The 20,732-nt window shown below is 46.0% G+C and overlaps 1 protein-coding gene across 1 annotated transcript in view; it reads left to right on the forward strand.

Annotated features, from left to right (window-relative positions):
- The first annotated feature begins 8,119 nt into the window (after positions 1–8,119).
- LOC126234348 (juvenile hormone acid O-methyltransferase-like) overlaps positions 8,120–20,732 on the forward strand; it is a 110,091-nt gene continuing 97,478 nt past the window's right edge. Inside the window, exon 1 of the mRNA XM_049943035.1 lies at positions 8,120–8,194. The gene's annotated coding sequence lies outside the window, so the exon portion shown is untranslated. The remainder of the gene's footprint in view (positions 8,195–20,732) is intronic.

Here is a 20,732-nt window from a genome sequence, read left to right on the forward strand (position 1 = left end):
TACGGTCACAGGTTCGAATCCTGCCTCGGGCATGGATGTTTGTGATGTCCTTAGGTTAGTTAGGTTTAACTAGTTCTAAGTTCTAGGGGACTAATGACCTCAGCAGTTGAGTCCCATAGTGCTCAGAGCCATTTGAACCATTTTGTGATCTTTCAGTAGCTTGTCTCCACCGTGTTTTAATTAGTTTCTTAATGTTTCTGGCGGTTTCTTTGTCACTAGGTGCCCTGGACATATTGGCTATACTGCCTGCAATTGCATCGGGAGTGGTTTTTGCTCTTTCTCAGGGATTGTATGCACCAGATCCTAGTTTCATGAGTAGGGCCCACGCTTTTCGACTGGACTTTCTAAAGTCTATACCTTCCACGGTTTTTTTTCCACTTTTCTCTTCGGGCGCTGTCAAGTGAGTCGATAAGTTCCTCTGCCACTTTCCTGTCTCCCGATTCTTTGAACTCGTTATAGAGGCGTTCAGTTGTTTCATTCCAGGCAGGTGTATATTCTTTCCTGAAACCGCGTGGTATATTTTTCTTAGCTGATGCAATAAGAGCTTTACTAAATCGTTCATAGTTGTTAATGATTGGCTTTATCCACCGTACAGTGGCATAGGCACGTTTTGCGTATGACTCCCAATCAGCCTTTTCAAAATTCCATCTTGGTTTTGGAGCTGATTTTATAAGAGGGACTTGTATTTCAATGTGGACAATGACAGGTCTATGCTGGCTGTGTGGGAAGTTAGTTAATACTTTCCTGCTTGATGGGTAACCTTTACCCTTGTGGTCTCTACTAACAAAGCACAGATCTGGGTTGAAACCGCGTTGCCATCTAGATGACCAGGTGTGTCTCTCTTTAGCATCATATAATAGTTGCAGGTCTTCAATAACTGCCCACTCAAGTAGGGCTTGACCATTATCATCGTTTTCATTATAGCCCCATAAACTGTGGTGGCTATTGAAATCGCCCGTTAAGAGGGTAGGGTAGTGCTTCTTTTGGCCATTGGATGTTAGGAGGCTTATATACATTGACTATTGTGAGGTTACTTACTAGTGTTTCTATTAAAAATATGTTATCCGAAGAACTTATTTTTATTGGAGCCGAGTTATCAATGTCACTACGGACGTATGTAGCAGATCCACAGTTTTCATGGTGAATAGCTCCAGCAACGGTGTATCCACTTATGAGACCTCTTTTCATGAGATCTGCTTCATGGCTTACACGTGTTTCTTGGACCGGTATGACATGTATATTGTTATCCCGTGCTAGTCTTGAGCGGATATCACATTTAGTCTTACTTATACCTTCTATGTCAATTTGCAGTACTCGGACTGATGGGGCGAGGTCTCTTGTCATTGGGGTTTGAGAAGACCCATTCATTTTATTGTTTGTTTCCACTTGCACTTTTAAGCCTCGAGATGAGTTTACACTCATAGTGCAGCGCCACGATAGTAGTAGATTTTTAGCTACCTTTCGGCATTGCCCGGGGTGTACCACTTGGAGGCAGTCTACTTTTACACTGGCGTGTAGTGACTGGCGTATTGTGACGAGCTAGTTGCTCGGTCACCATTGACCAGACGTTTTCAGTTGGTGAGAGATCTGGAGAATGTGCTGGCCAGGGCAGCAGTCGAACATTTTCTGTATCCAGAAAGGCCCGTACAGGACCTGCAACATGCGGTCGTGCATTATCCTCCTGAAATGTAGGGTTTCGCAGGAATCGAATGAAGGGTAGAGCCACGGGCCTTAACACATCTGAAATGTAGGGTCCACTGTTCAAAGTGCTGTCAATGAGAACAAGAGGTGACCGAGACGTATAACCATTGGCAGCCCATACCATCACGCCGGGTGATACGCCAGTATGGCGACGCCGAATACACGCTTCCAATGTGAGTTCACCGCGATGTCGCCAAACACGGATGCGACCATCATGATGCTGTAAACAGAACCTGGATTCATCCGAAAAAATGACGTTTTGCCATTCGTCCACCCAGGTTTGTCGTTGAGTACACCATCGCAGGCGCTTCTGTCTGTGATGCAGCGTCAAGGGTAACCGCAGCCATGGTCTTCGAGCTTATAGTCCATGTTGCTGCAAACGTCGTCGAACTGTTCGTGCAGATGGTTGTTGTCTTGCGAAGGTCCCCCGTTACAGCCATGCGGATAAAATGCCTGTCATCTCGACTGCTAGTGATACGAGGCCGTTGGGATCCAGCACAGCGTTCCGTATTCCCTCCTGAACCCACCGATTCCATATTCTGCTAACAGTCATTGGATCTCTACCAACGCGAGCAGCAATGTCGCGATACGATAAACCGCATTCGCGATAGGCTACAATCCGACCTTTATCAAAGTCGGAAACGTGATGGTAAGCATTTTTCCTCCTTACACGAGGCATCACAACAACGTTTCACCAGGCAACGCCGGTCAACTGCTGTTTGTGCATGAGAAATCGGTCGGAAACTTTCCTCATGTCAGCACCTTGTAGGTGTCGCCACCGGCGCCAACCTTGTGTGAATGCTGTGAAAAGCTAAATATTTGCATATCACAGCATCTTCTTCCTGTCGGTTAAATTTCGCGTCTGTAGCACGTCATCTTCGTGGTGCAGCAATTTTAATGGCCAGTAGTGTATCTACGCCTGTCCTCTCTCTATCGAACAACCTTCAAGTAACTTTCTTTCCGGATGAAAATGCGCTCCAAACATGACTCGACGAGTTCTTCCCCTCAAAACAAAGTGATGTCTACAGTTGTGGAACCGAATAGCGAACTCAGCTTTGCCAGACTGTTGTAAATAGTGTAGCAGAGTATATTATCGAAGAACAAAGTCTCTGTCATGTGGATGTGTTGTTTTTATTAGACTTCTGAAAAAACGCTACCAACTTACTCACTAACCCAACATATTTCACCATTTACACAACAATGTAAAATGTCCAAGTAAACCATACGAATAATAATAAAAAAAAGTAATGCAGCACGTGAGATTACAGATGAGGACAGATACACGAAAATAAGTAAGTAACTGCAAAATATAGATGTGAAATATTTTCACACAACTACATCTATATCTTCATTTGCATGATTACTCTGCCGTCCGCAATTAAGTACACGGTAGATGGTTCATAGAAGCACCTTCAAGCTATTTCTCGACGGTTCCAATCTCTAACAGCGCACGGGAAAACGAGCACCTAAATCTTTCTGTGCGAGATCTGATTTCTCTGATTTTGTCATGATGATCATTTCTCGCTATATAGGTGGGAGCCAACGGAATAATTTCACATTCGAAGGCGAAAGTTAATAATTGAAATTTCACGAGAAGATTCTTCCGCGGCGAAAACGTCTTTGTTTTAATGATTGCCACTGCAATTCACGCATCATGTCCGTTACACTCTCTCTCCCCTCCTTCGCGATAATACAAAACGAGCTGTCCTTCTTTTAACTTTTACGACGTCCTCCGTCTGTTCCATCTGATGCATATACCACACCGCACAGTAGGACTCCAGAAGAGGGCGGACAAGCGTGATGTATGCAGTCTCTTTAGTCGATCTGTTGCATTTTCTAAGCGTTCGACCAATACATCGTAGTCTTTGGTTTGCTTTACCCACAACATTATCTATGTGATCGTTCCAACTGAAGTTATCCGTAACTGTAATCTCTAAGTATTTAGTTGACTTTACACCTTTTTTATGTGATTTATCGGTTAGCCGAAATTTAGCGAATTTCTTTTAGTACTCATGTGGGCAACTTCGCACTTCTCATTGTTTAGAGTAAATTCCCACTTTTCTCACCATACAGATATGTTGTATAAATCATTTTGTGGTTGGTTTTCATCACCTGAAGACTTTACAAGACGGTAAATGATAGTATCTTCTGCAGACAATTTAAGAGGGTTGCTCAAATTGTCTCCTATGTAGTTTATGTAGATCAGGAACAGCAGAGGGTCTATAACACCGCCGGCCGCTGGTGGCCGAGCGGTTCTGGCGCTACAGTCTGGAACCGCGCGGCCGCTACGGTCGCAGGTTCGAATCCTGCCTCGGGCATGGATGTGTGTGTTGTCCTTAGGTTAGTTAGGTTTAAGTAGTTCTAAGTTCTAGGGGACTTATGACCTCAGCAGTTGAGTCCCATAGTGCTCAGAGCCATTTGAACCATTTTCTATAACACCTCTTTGTGGAACGCCAGATAATACTTCTGTTTTACTCGATGAATTTCCGTCAGTTACTCAGAACTGTGGCTTCCTGTCAGGGATTCATGAGTCCAGTCGCACAACAGAGACGATACTTCATAGGCACACGATTTGATTAGAAGACACCTATGAGGAACTTTGTCGAAAATCTTGTGAAAGTCTAAAAATACGGAGTCAATTTGACAAACCCTGCCGATAGCACTCATTAAATTACGTTTACAGATAAAGTTACTTGCTAACTCGGCAACCAAACTCACAATATAATAACTTGGTAGCGCATGACAGGCTATATGATAATGTAAAGGAGGTACCACAGAGCGTAACATTTTAGCACGTAAGGCAAATAATCAGAACAGGTGTACAAGTTTCTAGGCTTGATTTGCATTCGAATAATTATTACGTAAAACATGACTAAATCTTTAAGGATTGAGTGAAAGTACCCACCTATGACGGCATAAAGATGCTGGAATATGTTCGGGCATTAAAAACGGCAGTTGTCTGCATTATAGGCAAACCTGAATACCTGTGATATAGATTTTACACTGAAGAACCAAAGAGACTGATGCACCTTCCTAATACCGGGTAGGGCCCTCGCGAGCGTCAGAAGCGCCGTAAAACGACGTGGCATGGACTTGACTAATGTGTGAAGTAGTACTGGAGAGAACTGACTCCATGAATCCTTCAGGGCTGTCCATAAATCAGCAAGAGTACAAGGGATGGAGGTCTCTTCTGAACAACACGTTGCAAGGCATCCCAGATTTGCTCAATAATGTTCATGTCTGGGAAGTCCGGAGGCCAGCGGAAGTGTTTAAACTCAGAAGAGTGTTCCTGGAGCCACTCTGCAGCAATTCTGGACGAGTGTGGTGTCGCATTGTCGCGCTGGAATTGCCCAAGTCTGTCTGAATGCACAATGGACACGAATGGATGCAGGTGATGACGGATGGATGATTACGTACGTGTCAACTGTCAGAGCAGTATCTAAACGTATCATGGGTCCCATATCACTCCAACTGCACACGCCCCACGCCATTACAGAGCCTCCACCAGTTTTATAGTTCCCTACTCACATGCAAGGTCCATGGATTCGTGAGGTTGTCTCCATACCCGTACACGTCCGTCTGCTCGATACAATTTGAAACGAGACTCGTCCGACCAGGCAACATGTTTCCAGTCATCAACAGTCCAATGTCGGTGTATACGGGCCCAGGAGAGGTATAAAGCTTTGTGTCGTACAGTCATCAAGAGTAGAAGAGTGGGCCTTCGGCTCCGAAAACCAATACCGATGATGTTTCGTTGAATGGTTGGCACGCTGACACTTGCTGATGGTGCAGCATAGAAATCTGCAGCAATTTGCGGAAGGGTTAAACTTCTGTCACGTTGAACGATTGTCTTCAGTCGTCGTCGATCCCGTTCTTGCAGGATGTTTTTCCGGCTGCAGCGATGTGGAAGATTTGATGTTTTTCGGATTCCTGATATTCGCGGTACACTCGTGAAATGGTGGCACGGGAAAATCACCACTTCATCGCTACCTCGGAGGTACTGTGTCCCATCGCTCGTGAGCCGACTATGGCACCATGTTCAAACTCACTTAAATCTTTATAATCTGTCATTGTAGCAGCAGTAACCGATCTAACAACTGCGCCAGACGCTTGTTGTCCTATGTAGGCGTTGCCGATCGCAGCTCCGTATTCTGCTTGTTTATACAGGGTCGTACATTGACAGTGACCGGGCCAAATATCTCACGAAATAAGCATCAAACGAAAAAACTACAAAGAACGAAACTCGTCTAGCTTGAAGGGGGAAACCAGATGGCGCTATGGATGGCCTGCTAGGTGGCGATGCAATAGATCAAACGGATATCAACTGCGTTTTTTTTTTTAAATAGGAACCCCCATTTTTTATTACATATTCGTGTAGTACGTAAAGAAATATGAATGCTTTATTTGGTCCACTTTTTTCGCTTTTTGATAGATGGCGCTGTAATAGTCACAAACGTATAAGTACGTGGTATGACGTAACATTCCGCCAGTGCGGTATTTACTTCGTGATACATTACCCGTGTTAAAATGGACCGTTTACCAGTTGCGGAAAAGGTCGATATCGTGTTGATGTACGGCTATTGTGATCAAAATGCCCAACGGGCGTGTGCTATGTACGCTGCTCGGTATCCTGGATGACATCATCCAAGTGTCCGAACCGTTCGCCGGATAGTTACGTTATTTAAGCAAACAGGAAGTGTTCAGCCACATGTGAAACGTCAGCCACGACCTGCAACAAATGATGATGCCCAAGTAGGTGTTTTAGCTGCTGTCGCGGCTAACCCGCACATCAGTAGAAGACAAATTGCGCGAGAATCGGCAATCTCAAAAACGTCGACGTTGAGAATGCTACATCAACATCCATTCCACCCGTACCATATTTCTATTCACCAGGAATTGCATGGCGACGACTTTGAACGTCGTGTACTGTTCTGCCACTGGGCACAAGAGAAATTACGGGACGATGACAGATTTTTTGCACGCGTTCTATTTAGCGAAGAAGCGTCATTCACCAACAGCGGTAACGCAAACCGGGTTAATATGGACCATTGGGCATCTGCAAATCCACGATGGCTGCGACAAGTGGAACATCAGCGACGTTGGCGGGTTAATGTATGGTGCGGCATTATGGGAGGAAGGATAATTGGTCCCCATTTTATCGATGGCAATCTAAATAGTGCAATGTGTGCTGATTTCCTACGTAATGTTCTACCGATGTTACTACAAGATGTTTCACTGGATGACAGAATGGCGATGTACTTCCAACATGATGGATGTCCGGCACATAGCTCGCGTGCGGTTGAAGCGGTATTGAATAGCTTATTTCATGGCAGGTGGATTGGTCGTCGAAGCACCATACCATGGCCCGCACGTTCACCGGATCTGACGTCCCCGGTTTTCTTTCTGTGGCGAAAGTTGAAGGATATTTGCTGTCGTGATTCACCGACAACTCTTGATAACATGCGTCAGCGCATTGTCAATGCATGTGCGAACATTACGGAAGGCGAACTAATCGCTCTTGAGAGAAATGTCGTTACACGTATCGCCAAATGCATTGAGGTTGACGGACATCATTTTGAGCATTTATTGCATTAATGTGGTATCAACAGGTAATCACGCTGTAACAGCATGCGTTCTCAGAAATGATAAGGCCACGAAGGTACATGTATCACTATGGAACAACCGAAATAAAATGTTCAAACGTACCTACCTTTTGTATTTTAATTTAAAAAACCCACCTGTTAGCAACTGTTCGTCTAAAATTGTGAACGATATGTTTTGTGACTATTACAGCGCCTTCTATCACAAAACGAAATAAGTGGTCCAACTAAAACAGTCATATTTCTTTACGTACTACACGAATATGTAATAAAAATGGGGGTTGCTGTTAAAAAAAAAACGCAATTGATATCCGTTTGACCTATGGCAGCGCCATCTAGCGGGCCAACAATAGCGCCATCTGGTTTCCCCCTTCAAGCTAGACAAGTTTCGTCCTTTGTAGTTTTTTCGTTTGACGCTTATTTCGTGAGATATTTGGCCCGGTCACTGTCAATGGACCACCCTGTATAGGCGTTGCCGATCGCAGCTCCGTATTCTGCTTGTTTATATATCTCTGTTTTTCGATACGGGTGCCTACACGTTTATTTGGCGTTTCAAAGTAGTTTTTACGTGTAGCGCAGAATTACGTACAGTGATACGTGCAACACACGGTGTACATTTAGGAAGAGAGAAGGTGTCGGCTGAGAACAGAGCTCGCATTCACCTAGAGAAGCAGGCGGGACCGGCGTACGGCAGCCACTGTGCCGCCTGTACGCCTCGCCAGACAGGCGGCGCCCCGCCGTTTGGCGTTGGCCCGCTGCCCTTCGGTGGCCGCCGTATCGCCGGTATCTCTTGTGTGCCTCGCCGCCGGCCTGTCTATATAGCTCGCCAGCACGGCCTCTGACCACAAAGCTGCCGCCGAGCTGCTCACCACCTGCTGCTGCCTGCTGCGACGGTAAGCGATCGCCTCGATGTGCTGGAGTGCCCTGTCACATCAGTTCACACGCCATTACTACATGATTTTAATTGCCTTCCATTGATTTTTAACTAGCACTTTAACTTCTCTCCCCATTAAATTCAAGTTGGCCCCGTCATCATCGGAGATCATTGGAACGGCGGAAAGTTCCACGGGACTGAAAGAAGGCCCAGGTCATGTTGTTGTTGTTGTGGTCTTCAGTCCTCATTTGATGCAGCTTTCCATGCTACTCTATCCTGTGCAGGCTTCTTCATCTCCCAGTACTTACTGCAACCTACATCCTTCTGAATCTGCTTAGTGCATTCATCTCTTGGTCTCCCTCTACGATTTTTACCCTCCACACTGCCCTCCAGTACTAAATTGGTGATCCCTTGATGCCTCAGAACATGTCCTACCAACCGATCCCTTCTTCTAGTCAAGTTGTGCCACAAACTCCTCTTCTCCCCAATTCTATTCAATACGTCCTCATTAGTTATGTGATCTACCCATCTAATCTTCAGCATTCTTCTGTAGCACCACATTTCGAAAGCTTCTGTTCTCTTCTTGTCCAAACTATTTATCGTCCATGTTTCACTTCCATACATGGCTACACTCCACACAAATACTTTCAGAAACGACTTCCTGACACTTAAATCTATACTCGATATTAATAAATTTCTCTTCTTCAGAAACGCTTTTCTTGCCATTGCCACTCTACCTTTAATATCCTCTCTACTTCGACCATCATCAGTTATTTTTCTCCCTAAATAGCAAAACTCCTTTACTACTTTAAGTGTCTCATTTCCTAATCTAATTCCCTCAGCATGACCCGACTTAATTCGACTACATTCCATTATCCTCGTTTTGCTTTTGTTGATGTTCATCTTATATCCTCCTTTCAAGACACTGTCCATTCCGTTCAACTGCTCTTCCAAGTCCTTTGCTGTCTCTGACAGAATTACAATGTCATCGGCGAACCTCAAAGGGCCGGCCGCGGTGGTCTAGCGGTTCTAGGCGCTCAGTCCGGAACCGCGCGACTGCTACGGTCGCAGGTTCGAATCCTGCATCGGGCATGGATGTGTGTGGGGTCCTTAGGTTAGTTAGGTTTAAGTAGTTCTAAGTTCTAGGGGACTGATGACCACAGATGTTAAGTCCCATAGTGCTCAAAGCCATTTGAACCATTTGAACCTCAAAGTTTTTATTTCTTCTCCATGGATTTTAATACCTACTCCGAATTTTTCTTTTTTTCCTTTACTGCTTGCTCAATATACAGATTGAATAACACTGGGGAGAGACTACAACCCTGTCTCACTCCCTTACCAACCACTGCTCCCCTTTCATGCCTTTCGACTCTTATAACTGCCATCTGCTCTCTGTACAAATTGTAAATAGCCTTTCGCTCCCTGTATTTTACCCCTGCCACCTTCAGAATGTGAAAGAGAGTATTCCAGTTAACATTGTCAAAAGCTTTCTCTAAGTCTACAAATGCTAGAAACGTAGGTTTGCCTTTCCTATTCTAGCATCTAAGATAAGTCGTAGGGTCAGTATTGCCTCACGTGTTCCAACATTTCTACGGAATCCAAACTGATCTTTCCCGATGTCGCCTTCTTCCAGTTTTCCTATTCGTCTGTAAAGAATTCGTGTTAGTATTTTGCAGCCGTGGCTTTTGAAACTGATAGTTCGGTAATTTTCACATCTGTCAACACCTGCTTTGTTTGGGGTTGGAATTATTATATTCTTCTTGAAGTCTGAGGGTATTTCGCCTGTCTCATACATTTTGCTCACCAGATGGTAGAGTTTTGTCAGGACTGGCTCTCCCAAGGCTGTCAGTAGTTCTAATGCAATGTTGTCTACTCCCGGGGCCTTGTTTCGACTCAGGTCTTTCAGTGCTCTGTCAAACTCTTCACGCAGTATCGTATCTCCCATTTCATCTTCATCTATATCTTCCATTTCCATAATCTTGCCCTGAAATACATCGCCCTTATATAGACACTCTATATACTCCTTCCACCTTTCTGCTTTCCCTTCTTTGCTTAGAACTGGATTTCCATCTGAGCTCTTGATATTCATGCAAGTGGTTCTCTTAGCAATCTATAAAAAGGGAAGAAAATCGGATGCACATAATTACCGGCCAATTTCACTGACATCGATTTGTTGTAGAATCATGGAACATATATTTGTGTTCAGACGTAATGACCTTTCTAGACTCTGAGAAGCTCATCTGCAAAAACCAGCACGGTTTTAGGAAACAGCGGTCATGCGAGACACAGCTGACCCTCTTTGTGCATGATATACAACAGGCTCTAGATGCCGGCTCCCAGGTTGGTGCCATATTTCTCGACTTTCGATAGGCGTTCGACTCAGTTCCGCACTGTCGCTTGCTACAAAAAATTCGCACTTACGATCTATCCGATGACATATGCGGTTGGATAGAAAGTTTTCTAAGAGACAGGGAGCAGTATGTCGTCCTGAACGGGGTAACTTCAACAGAAACAAGAGTAACTTCAGGTGTGCCCCAGGGCAGCGTAATAGGTCCTCTGCTTTTTACGATTTACATGAACGATCTGGTTGATGGTATTGACAGCGGCCTTAGACTGTTTGCCGATGATGCTGTAGTCTACAGGAAAGTAGTATCAAACGAAAGTTGTGAATAAATCAATGAGGATTTGCAGAAAATAAATGCGTGGTGTAATGACTGGCAGTTATCTCTCAATATGACTAAGTGTAACGTACTGCGTATAACAAGGCGAAAATCCCCATTACTGTACGAGTACAAAATAAATGATCAGTCTTTGGAAGCGCTAACAGCAGTCAAGTATCTGGGTGTGTCTATTAGAAATGATCTCAAATGGAATGATCAGATTACAGAAGTAACGGGTATGGCGAACTCTAGATTGCAGTTAATTGGTAGAATCCTGAAGCGATGCTGTCCTTCAACAAAGGAAAAAGCTTACAATACGTTAGTTTGTCCAGTCTTAGAGTATTGTTCGTCTGTATGGGCCCTTACCAGTTGGGTCTGATTCAAGAGATTGAGAATGTCCAAAGAAGAGCTGCAAGATTCGTGACTGGTACATTTATCCATCGCGAGAGCGTTACAAATCTCATAGAAAGTTTGAAGTGGGACACACTTGCAGATAGACGACGCGCTAAACAGAAAGGGCTGCTCTCTAAATTACAAAATCCAATCTTCACCGAGAATGTAGAGCATATATTATTACCACCAACTTTCAAATCGCGTAATGATCATCATTCAAAGATAAGGGAAATAAGAGCTCGCGCTGAGGCGTTCAGACAGTCGTTTTTTTTTTCGCGCGATTCGCGAATAGAACAGAGGGGGGGAAATATGACTTCGGCGCGAATTGTGCCCTCCGCCACACACCGCTTGGTGGCTAGCGGAGTATATACACTCCTGGAAATTGAAATAAGAACACCGTGAATTCATTGTCCCAGGAAGGGGAAACTTTATTGACACATTCCTGGGGTCAGATACATCACATGATCACACTGACAGAACCACAGGCACATAGACACAGGCAACAGAGCATGCACAATGTCGGCACTAGTACAGTGTATATCCACCTTTCGCAGCAATGCAGGCTGCTATTCTCCCATGGAGACGATCGTAGAGATGCTGGATGTTGTCCTGTGGAATGGCTTGCCATGCCATTTCCACCTGGCACCTCAGTTGGACCAGCGTTCGTGCTGGACGTGCAGACCGCGTGAGACGACGCTTCATCCAGTCCCAAACATGCTCAATGGGGGACAGATCCGGAGATCTTGCTGGCCAGGGTAGTTGACTTACACCTTCTAGAGCACGTTGGGTGGCACGGGATACATGCGGATGTGCATTGTCCTGTTGGAACAGCAAGTTCCCTTGCCGGTCTAGGAATGGTAGAACGATGGGTTCGATGACGGTTTGGATGTACCGTGCACTATTCAGTGTCCCCTCGACGATCACCAGTGGTGTACGGCCAGTGTAGGAGATCGCTCCCCACACCATGATGCCGGGTGTTGGCCCTGTGTGCCTCGGTCATATGCAGTCCTGATTGTGGCACTCACCTGCACGGCGCCAAACACGCAAACGACCATCATTGGCACCAAGGCAGAAGCGACTCTCATCGCTGAAGACGACACGTCTCCATTCGTCCCTCCATTCACGCCTGTCGCGACACCACAGGAGGCGGGCTGCACGATGTTGGGGCGTGAGCGGAAGACGGCCTAACGGTGTGCGGGACCGTAGCCCAGCTTCATGGAGACGGTTGCGAATGGTCCTCGCTGATACCCCAGGAGCAACAGTGTCCCTAATTTGCTGGGAAGTGGCGGTGCGGTCCCCTACGGCACCGCGTAGGATCCTACGGTCTTGGCGTGCATCCGTGCGTCGCTGCGGTCCGGTCCCAGGTCGACGGGCACGTGCACCTTCCGCCGACCACTGGCGACAACATCGATGTACTGTGGAGACCTCACGCCCCACGTGTTGAGCAATTCGGCGGTACGTCCACCCGGCCTCCCACATGCCCACTATACGCCCTCGCTCAAAGTCCGTCAACTGCACATACGGTTCACGTCCACGCTGTCGCGGCATGCTACCAGTGTTAAAGACTGCGATGGAGCTCCGTATGCCACGGCAAACTGGCTGACACTGACGGCGGCGGTGCACAAATGCTGCGCAGCTAGAGCCATTCGACGGCCAACACCGCGGTTCCTGGTGTGTCCGCTGTGCCGTGCGTGTGATCATTGCTTGTACAGCCCTCTCGCAGTGTCCGGAGCAAGTATGGTGGGTCTGACACACCGGTGTCAATGTGTTCTTTTTTCCATTTCCAGGAGTGTATGTAGATGTAGATGGAGAAGTTAAATTATTTTGACTGAAAAATATCTGGTTACTTAAATGCAAACTTTTCGGCGAGAAAAGTTGCTTCCCCTATATTTTTAACACAAATATCTTCCACACTTCCAGGTATTAATCTAATTCCTGTTTGAATTCTCAGGTCTGTCAAGAAAAATGATTAATGTAAAGGGCAGTTACAGTTCGTAATCATACTCTGCCTGACTCTCGATGTCTAAGTCAGCACCTGGAATAAATTTCTGTGTCTCTGTAGAACCCCGGCGATCGTCGACTCTGAAAATTCTTAAAACAGTGAGAGGTACAATCGTACGCCGTGGGCAAGCCGTCTTGGGTGCTATGATGTACTCTATCTGCAGCAAGTGGATCTACACTCTTGGAAATGGAAAAAAGAACACATTGACACCGGTGTGTCAGACCCACCATACTTGCTCCGGACACTGCGAGAGGGCTGTACAAGCAATGATCACACGCACGGCACAGCGGACACACCAGGAACCGCGGTGTTGGCCGTCGAACGGCGCTAGCTGCGCAGCATTTGTGCACCGCCGCCGTCAGTGTCAGCCAGTTTGCCGTGGCATACGGAGCTCCATCGCAGTCTTTAACACTGGTAGCATGCCGCAACAGCGTGGACGTGAACCGTATTTGCAGTTGACGGACTTTGAGCGAGGGCGTATAGTGGGCACGCGGGAGGCCGGGTGGACGTACCGCCGAATTGCTCAACACGTGGGGCGTGAGGTCTCCACAGTACATCGATGTTGTCGCCAGTGGTCGGCGGAAGGTGCACGTGCCCGTCGACCTGGGACCGGACCGCAGCGACGCACGGATGCACGCCAAGACCGTAGGATCCTACGCAGTGCCGTAGGGGACCGCACCGCCACTTCCCAGCAAATTAGGGACACTGTTGCTCCTGGGGTATCGGCGAGGACCATTCGCAACCGTCTCCATGAAGCTGGGCTACGGTCCCGCACACCGTTAGGCCGTCTTCCGCTCACGCCCCAACATCGTGAGCCCGCCTCCAGTGGTGTCACGACAGGCATGAATGGAGGGACGAATGGAGACGTGTCGTCTTCAGCGATGAGAGTCGCTTCTGCCTTGGTGCCAATGATGGTCGTATGCGTGTTTGGCGCCGTGCAGGTGAGCGCCACAATGAGGACTGCATACGACCGAGGCACACAGGGCCAACACCCGGTATCATGGTGTGGGGAGCGATCTCCTACACTGGCCGTACACCACTGGTGATCGTCGAGGGGACACTGAATAGTGCACGGTACATCCAAACCGTCATCGAACCCATCGTTCTACCATTCCTAGACCGGCAAGGGAACTTGCTGTTCCAACAGGACAATGCACGTCCGCATGTATCCCGTGCCACCCAACGTGCTCTAGAAGGTGTAAGTCAACTACCTTGACCAGCAAGATCTCCGGATCTGTCCCCCATTGAGCATGTTTGGGACTGGATGAAGCGTCGTCTCACGCGGTCTGCACGTCCAGCGCGAACGCTGGTCCAACTGAGGCGCCAGGTGGAAATGGCATGGCAAGCCGTTCCACAGGACTACATCCAGCATCTCTACGATCGTCTCTATGGGAGAATAGCAGCCTGCATTGCTGCGAAAGGTGGATATACACAGTTCTAGTGCCGACATTGTGCATGCTCTGTTGCCTGTGTCTATGTGCCTGTGGTTCTGTCAGTGTGATCATGTGATGTATCTGACCCCAGGAATGTGTCAATAAAGTTTCCCCTTCCTGGGACAATGAATTCACGGTGTTCTTATTTCAATTTCCAGGAGTGTATGTCCAGGTTGTGTATTAATTTTGATAAAAGTCCAGAAATTAATCTCTCAAAATAGAGCATAAACGACGGTGGTGCAGGCTTTACTGATTTCCCAGGATACAAAGTTCCCTACGAGTTACGACATACCGAATAATGTTCCAAGCCACATACAAGGAAGAAGTTAAAATAACCAAAACGTTAAACGAACCATTTTATTAATGAAATTATATTTTTCCATATGAGATGTTATCATAATTAATCAAATTACGTTCCATATTCAAAATGACAGCTTTCAACAATACCGCTAATTACAGTTCAACTGCGTTCATACCATCCGATTCCTCTCCGCAGTTGCTAAATTAGGTCTAAGTAAGTGCTTAGTACACGTAATGTTCCACATTACATTCACAGAGTTTTATATCACGAGTCAGAGATACTCTCTCTCTCTCTCTCTCTTTCTCTGTCTCTGTCTCTGTCTCTCTCTCTCTCTTCCTGCCACGCGGGGTAGCCGTGCGGTCTCAGGTGTCTTACCACGGTTCGCACGGCTCGGCCCCCGTCGGAGGTTCGAGTCCTTCCTTGGATATGGGTGTGTGTGTTTTCCTTAGTGTAAGTTAGTTTACGTAAGATTAAGTAGTGTGTAAGCCTAGGGACCGATGACCTCAGCAGTTTGGTCCCATAGAACTTAGCCGGCCGGGGCGGCCGAGCAGCTCTAGGCGCTACAGTCTGGAACCGCGCTATCGCTACGGTCGCAGGTTCGAATCCTGCCTCGGGCATGGATGTGTGTGATGTCCTTAGGTTAGTTAGGTTTAAGTAGTTCTAAGTTCTAGGGGACTGATGACCTCAGAAGTTAAGTCCCATAGTGCTCAGAGCCATTTGAACCATAGAACTTGTCACAAATTTCCAAATTCTCTCTTCCTCTCGCGCCCTCTCTCTCGCAGTCAATATAAACCACTTGCTCGGTTACGCGTAAACATTTGCGCTAAAAGAGAAAAAATGCCAAGAAAAGAGTGGTATTACGCCACGTCACCATCATCATCAAAAAATGGTTCAAATGGCTCTGAGCACTATGGGACTTAACTACTGAGGTCATCAGTCCCCTAGAACTTAGAACTACGTAAACCTAACTAACCTAAGGACATCACTCACATCCATGCCCGAGGCAGGATTCGAACCTGCGACCGTAGCGGTCACGCGGTTCCAAACTGACGCGCTTAGAACCGCACGGCCACACCGGCCGGCAATCATCAATATAATCGGTATCGTCATTATCACCATAATCATCAACCATTCGACATCCACTGCTGGATAAAGGCATCGGCTAGACTTCTCCAAGCATTACCTTTTCATCTGTACGCGTTCATGCCATTTCCTCAGTTTCCTAATGACACTAAATGCAAGCCAGGATATTTAAATCTTCTGTTTATTTGTTCTGCTCTCGATCCAGTCATTGTCTTCGCCTGCTCCAAAGAGAAACACGCATCAACTGGCTCTGTGATTCATCTGTTAATTTGGACTATTTTATTGTTATATTAATTTAATTTCGGTATTTCGGTTAACGTTTAATTGGGTCTTATTACGATGACGTGAAAAAATCGGGGGTACCTCCTAACGTTATGTCGGACATGCTTTTGCTCGTCGTAGCCCAACTACCTGACGTGGCATGGACTCAACAAGTCTTTGGAAGTCCTTTGCAGAAATACTGAGCCACGTTCCCTCTATAGCCGTCCAAAGTTGCTTGTTGCTGGTGCAAGATTTTGTGCACGAATTGGCCTCTCGATTATGTCCCATAGACGTTCGATGGGATGCATGTCTGTCGATCTGGGTGGCCAAATTATTCGCTCGAGTCGATGAATGGCTGTAAATGGTCTCCAGTCAGCCGAACGTAACCATTTCCAGCCAATTATCGGTTCAGTTGAACCAGGGGACCCAGTTGATTCCATGTAAACGCAGCCCAGACCATTATGGAGCCACTATCAGATTGCACAGTGCCTTGTTGACAACTTCGTGGGGTCTGCGCCACACTTCAACCCTAACATCAGCTCCTACTAACCGAAATAGGAACTAATCTGACCAGGCCGCTGTTTTCCACTTGTCTAGGATACAACTGAAAACGCCACGATCCCAGGAGAGGCGCTGCAGGCGATGTCGTGCTGCTATCGATGGCATTCTTTCCCATTAATACCGAATTTCGTTGCACTATACTAACGGTTACGTTCATCGTTCGTCCCACATTGATTTCTGCGGCTATTTCACGCAGTTGTCTGCTAGCACTGAAAATCTACGCAACGCCGTTGCTCTCGATCGTTAAGTGAAGGCCGTCGGCAGCTGAATTGTCCGTGGTTAGAGATAATGCCTGAAGTTTGGTATTCCCGGCATACTCTTGACACTGTGGACCTAGGAGTGTTGATATACCTATTTCCGAAATGGAATGTCCCATACATCTAGCTCGAACTACCATTCTGCGTTCAAAGACTGTTAATTCCAGAAATACGCCACGTTCTGAATCTTTTCACCTGAGTCACCCGATTACAAGAGACAGCGCCGCAAATGCGCTGCCCTTTTATACTTTGAGTACGCGACACTATTGCCATTTATATATGTGCATATCGGTATCCCATGAATTTCCTCATCTCAGTGTGTATTTTATTTTCAATATAATTTCAAGCTTGCTCTATTCCGTTCTATGTTTTATTCAGTTACCACAACAGAGGAAGAAGGGTCATCGTACTACTCCATTTTATAACTTATTCATTCGTAAGTAACAAGCGTAATGTACAAAAGGAATCGTCATTGGAGTTTCAACAAAGACATGCAACAAGTAAGTTCTGAGAAATACTGTCCAAATAACTACAGGGTTAAAACATCACCATCCACTCCCTGCCACGCGAAATTCTTCTAACTCTGTTATGCTGAAAGAAGGAAAGGGTTTCCTTTCGTTGACAACAGAACAATTACGTGAAACACAGTGATAGCTTATCTACATTTGTCTCTGTACCGACAACTAAGTGTTGGCTTACGTAATGTAGTTCCTGCATTCTGCCTCAGTGATTACGAACCAGCAAGTTTGTTCCGTCTGCGACGATGTAAAATGTCCTCTCCTCAGGTCTCCAACAGGGAGAAATCCATGCCGATACTGGAAATTAAAACCTACTCCTACATCATATAATTTAAGAAGTGTTCGTCGACCCTTGGAGGAGCATGGATAAGTTACAACTGTGTGTGATATATAATTTGTAAGTCCCTGCCCCCTCCCCCAGTTTAGTTTCGGTGGTTTTCTGCCACACCTTCTTCCTAAGTCTATGACTTTGCACCCCAGATATGTTGAACTGGACTGAGATGAAGTAACTTGGGTTGTTGGAGCGGCGAAGAGGGTGGGGGGGGGGGGGGGGGCGGAGGTCGACACACAGACGACGTCATCAATGTTCCTCAACCCCTCCCAGCAAAATTGTAATATTGTGGAGTGACTGGATAATGATGCCTTGCTTTGTTGAATATGCATCAGTAGGATGTTGTTGTTTTTATGATCTTCAGTCCGAAAACTTGTTTGTTGCAGCTTTCCAAGCTACTCTATCCTGTGCAAGCCTCTTCATCTCTGCTTAACTACTGCCACCTACATATGTTTCTAGCCGCTTATTATTGTCATATTTTCGTCTCCCTTTGCAATTTTATTCCCCCCCAGTTTCCTTCATTATCAAACTGACGAGTCTTTCACGTCTCTAGATGTGTCTTATCAAACTATTTCTTGATTTACCCACTTTCTGCCATAAATTTCTATTTTCCTCATTTCGATTGAGTACCTCCACATTACTTACACGATCTCCCCATCTAGCTTCAGCATTCTTCTGTAGCATCACATTTCTTTTCTTCTCTGGACTGCTTGTCGTCCACGTTTCAGTTTTCGTAAAAGGCTACACTCCAGACAAGTCCTTTCAGGAAAAATTCCTAGCACTTAAATCTGTATCCAGTGTTAACAAACTTTTCTTTTGCAGAAATGTTATTCGTGCTATTGCCAGTTTGCATTTTATATCGTCTCATCTTCATATATCATCGGTTATTTTCCTGTTCAGATAGCAAAACACATCCACTACTTTTAGTCTCTTATTGCCTAATCTAATTCCCTCTCCATCGCCTGACTTGATTCCACCAAAGACCATTATCCTTATTTTACTTTTATTGATGTTCATCTTGTAACCTCTTTGCAAAAATGTATACATTCCGTTAACTGTTCTTCCAAGTCCTTTGCTGCCTCTGACATAGTTACAATGTAATTTGCAAAACTCAAACTTTTTATTTCTTCTCGTTGCATTTTAGTTCTTTCTCAAAATTTTTCTTTGGTTTCCTTAACTGCTTACTCAATGTACATACTGAATAATATTGGGGACACGGTACAACTCTACCTCACTCCCTTCTCATCTATAGCTTCCTTTTCGTGAAGAGTGACGTAGGTGAACTAAGAGACAAATGTGATCGGACAACAGGTTCCTGCGTCAGAAGCCGATGAGAGAAGTTATCACGGACCTTTTTGATGGCACGTAAATATTCTGCTCCCACAACACAAATTTAACTGATTTCTTTTAGTACTCATGTGGATGACTTCACACTTTTTATTATTTAAAGTCTATTGCCATTTTACGTACCATACAGATATCATATCTAAGTCATTTTGTAATCGGTGTTGATATTCTGATGACTTTAACAGACGGTAAATGACAGCATCTTTTGCAAACAATGCAAGATGGCTGCTCAGATTGACTCCTAAATCGTTTATACAGATAAGGAACAGCTGCAGGCCTAGAACACTTCCCTGGAAACGTCAGATATAATTCCAGTTTTACTGGATAACGTTACATCAGTTACTACGAACTGTGACCTTTCAGACAGGAAATAACGAATCCAGTGACACAACTGCGGCGATATTCCGTAGGTACGCAATTGAGATTAGAAGCCGCTTGTGAATGACAGTGTCAAAAGCCTCAACCACATCTATAGATTAGGAACTAATCTGAGATCCACTCTCGATATCGCTCATTGCTTTGTATACTGCCATTGGTGCATGCCAACTTTTACCGCGACTTACCGCTTCAGGTGACGTTTTTCCATAGCGTTGTTCGTGAGCTCATGCTAATATGATGATTAGATATACCTCTGAGTGGCGATAATCCTGTTCCCCATAGTGAAGAGTTGGTTCTGGATGGTGGCTATTAGGAGATCGGGATACGGCGGCTGATTTGTTGCAACCTGCGGCATTTGACGGCGTCTCGTGGCATCGACATGCCTTGCCAAGGGCAGTAGGCTCTGGTGGCGATGGCTGCTCCCAAAGTCCTTGACACGATGACTCGCGGTATGTCCAGTGTCTGGGTAACCTTGGGAGTGTCTCATTCCTCGGGCACCGATGACGCGACTGTCGCAGAACACGCCAGCATGGCGCCTCGCCCCTGTTCTCGGGTTGTCCAATGCGATCAAAGTATCGATAGCTACTCAGATACAAGTGGTTCAGCTACAGATTTTTGTTTACCTGCTCCTAGACCTCATAGATTTGTAGATACAAGTTTGGCCTGATGGTCAGACTTTTTGTCTTGCACTGTTGGCAATGTGACAGTAAATCTGTTTTCGCGTGTTGTTCTGTAGACCTGAACAACGTTTCATACCTATAGTTCCACAGAAGCCACACTCAACGCTGCTAACGTTCAGCTGAGGAAGGAAGGAAGGGAGATTGGATTTATCGTCCAGTAGAGATCGAGGTCATTAGAGACGGAGCACAATCTCAGATTGCGTCCGGGATGGGGAAGGGAATCGGCCGTGCCCTTTGAAAGGAACTATCCCAGCATCTGCCAGGAGCGACTTGGGGCAATCATGGAAAACCTAACACTGGATGGGTGGACGTGGTTTGAGCTGTCGTCCTCCGGAATGCGAGTACCATATGC

Source organism: Schistocerca nitens, chromosome 2 (genome assembly GCF_023898315.1).
Source record: "Schistocerca nitens isolate TAMUIC-IGC-003100 chromosome 2, iqSchNite1.1, whole genome shotgun sequence".
In the NCBI taxonomy this organism is placed as follows: Eukaryota; Metazoa; Arthropoda; class Insecta; order Orthoptera; family Acrididae; genus Schistocerca; species Schistocerca nitens.